The sequence below is a fragment of the Austrofundulus limnaeus genome, unplaced genomic scaffold (genome assembly GCF_001266775.1).
Source record: "Austrofundulus limnaeus strain Quisiro unplaced genomic scaffold, Austrofundulus_limnaeus-1.0 Scaffold645, whole genome shotgun sequence".
Lineage (NCBI taxonomy): Eukaryota > Metazoa > Chordata > Actinopteri > Cyprinodontiformes > Rivulidae > Austrofundulus > Austrofundulus limnaeus.
Window position 1 is genome coordinate 23161 of NW_013953047.1, and position 2632 is coordinate 25792.

Genomic DNA, 2632 nt, shown 5'->3' on the forward strand with positions numbered 1-2632 from the left:
GTCTTCATAACAAAGTTGGTTAAATTCTAATGTCTGACCTAATTGTTCCATCCTTTCCTAACAGAGCACTTCACTCTCAGACTGCAGGTTTACTTGTGGTTCCTGGAGTTTCTAAAAGTAGAATGGGAGGCAGAGCTTTCAGTTATCAAGCTCCTCTCTTGTGGAACCAACTTCCAGTTTCTGTCCGTGAGGCTGACACATACACAAACATATATCTATATGTTTATAGATATATAAACATATAGATATATGTTTATATATCTATATGTGTATATATTTATATATTTATATATATACACGTCTACACACGTTCACACAATATGCTCCTACAAGCTAATATCTGCTAACCAGTTCATTAAATAACAGTGATTACATGGACTTTATAAGAGTATTTTAATTTTAAACTGTTATACTATGTTCTGCTCAGACCACATTGAGTTAAAAAAGATCAAATCTGCTGACTTGTGAAATGAGACATTGCACAAGTAAGCACCATTATGCTTCACTTCTGCAGCCAATCACATGGTCACGTGGTTTCCGCTCACTCTGTTGTATACACCTCCATGGACTGGCCTGAAGACTTTCTTTTTTTGATAAATCTTATAGTTAGGGTTGGTTTGGGTGGATTAGTACCTGACTATCTGCATCTATGCGCACTTAGTGATGATTCCACATCTCCATAATCTGGGATGTCAAACTATCATCTTCACAAAGTCTGGGAGGGTAGAGAACAGAAAGTCCCACCTGCAGTCTGGACACACCGGAGTTATCAGTTCAGGTGTGATTGTATGTTTCACCACATTGGTTGATATGTGACAAACACTGGCTAGAACACGTCCCACAGCAGTGTGTGACCAGGATGGTGAGCACCATGAGGAGGAGGAGCCAGACTGTTGTGGCTGTGTATGGTTCTTCCACATCAACACCTTCCTAAGCTCATCACCTACATCATCTTTCACAAGTTTTTCAGGAAACTTAAAAAATATTTCCTTTTCCAGAAAACACCAAAATTTTAACCTTGACATTCATGGATTTTTCTTCATTTTGCAACAAACAACTCAAGCGATTATTTCAGGAAGGTGTGGACATACTGAGACCTCTGTTTGTTGGATGAATAAATCATTAAACTGCCAACACATCTCATTTTTTCAGACTTCAGTCATTAAATCCAGTAAACAACAAACAAGACTTAGTGGCTGAAAAATCCCAAAGAGAAGATTTGGCCAGTTTTTTCACGAGTGTAGCCCACAAACTCAGCTCTGCTGCTCAACTCACAGGTGCAGATGTGGCACCACTTAGAAGAAAATTAATAGCAAACACAAAAATGACACTCACCTGGACAAATGTACAGATATTAAGCTAAAATATAATGTGGTAGTAGCTGAGAGTTATCCTCATCAGACGCTAGAGGAAACACAACTTTAACTTTGTCCTTTTTCATCATAAATAAAGCAATCCTCCCAGCTCCAGCAGGGTGACCTTTGACCTCCCAGATGTTTCTCTGATAAAGTCCTCCTGACCCAGTCTGTGAGTTTTGGTTGACAACCGTCTCTTGTCATCATCCTTCCATCTTCTAATCATGGATTTAATGGAGCTCTGTGGGATGTTCAGGGTTCAGGATATTTTTAACTCAACCCTGATCTGTTCTCCACAACATTTTTCTCTGACCCACACAGAGGTCATTCTTCATGCTTGTTCTGTCTTGGTGGTTCTTCTTCAGAGGAGCTGAACCCATACTCAGACACATGCTCATGGTTTTTATGTGGCTTCTGAACAGTTCAGGCATCAATGCAAATGGGGTGAATACACAGACACACACTGTTTGTTTCAAAAATAATTAAAAACAAATGTTTTATACCTAGATTAATTCTAAGGTTGTTCTTTTTTTCCATTGAAAAGTTTTACATGAAATCAAATAGAAAATCCAAACAACTCAGGAAACAAATACACAAGGGGGTGAAAACTTTTGCTCACTGTCTCAGCTCAGACTGGGAGGAGCTGCTGCCATCGTCTCACAATTTATGACGTCTCAATTACCTGAAGAACAGCTCCTGTTAGTGAGGCTGTCTGTGAACTCACACACACACACGTAATCTAGTACAGCTATATTTATGGGGACATTGCATGGACTTCCATTAATTTCTATAGCTTAACCATGACCCCCCTAAACCTAACCTAAACTCAACTCACATGTTAGTTAAACCTAACCCAGGGGACTAGGCTTACAGTAGGTCCTCATAAGTGGCAGTTTGTCCCCCAAAGTAGTTGTCTACATTGTCCCTACATGGTAGGAGATACTCGCTCACAGGTATATGTATTTAAAACTTTACATGAGTGTGCAAAATTTCATTCTAGAGTGCAGGAAAAGCAAAGGGAAGATTTAGATTAAAGTCTAAAAGAAACAAAGCCAATTAAATAAAGACACAAAGGACTGAAATAAATAAAGACAAAAGAACAAAAGGAGACAAAGATCAACGTCTGAAACAACAGAGAATTTAAAATGTTAAGTGGAAACAGAGAAGGACTGACCTCCGTCTGAACTCAGAGCTGAACTTCTGCCTCAGTGTACTCCAGTTAACCTGTACCCCCCAACACACACACACACACACACACACACACACACACACACACA